We start from the raw sequence: 295 nt of genomic DNA on the forward strand, positions 1-295 counted from the left end.
ATATACATCAAATAATAAAAAATAAGTATTAATTATAAATAACAATTGATAACTAATTTATAAATAATAAACAAAAAATAATATATAACAAATAATAAAATAATAAATAGTAAATAGTAAGTAATTAAACTATAATACATAATAAAAAAAATTATAATAATAAAAAATAAAAAATAAATGGACAACAAATATCAGTACAATGAAGAGATTGAAAAGCGTTGAGATGTAGTGTTACCGCGGGCAGACCGCACATCCAATGGTGAAATCCTGAGAATAAGTTATTAAAGTGTATTAA

The sequence above is a fragment of the Glossina fuscipes genome, unplaced genomic scaffold (assembly GCF_014805625.2).
Source record: "Glossina fuscipes isolate IAEA_lab_2018 unplaced genomic scaffold, Yale_Gfus_2 28, whole genome shotgun sequence".
In the NCBI taxonomy this organism is placed as follows: domain Eukaryota; kingdom Metazoa; phylum Arthropoda; class Insecta; order Diptera; family Glossinidae; genus Glossina; species Glossina fuscipes.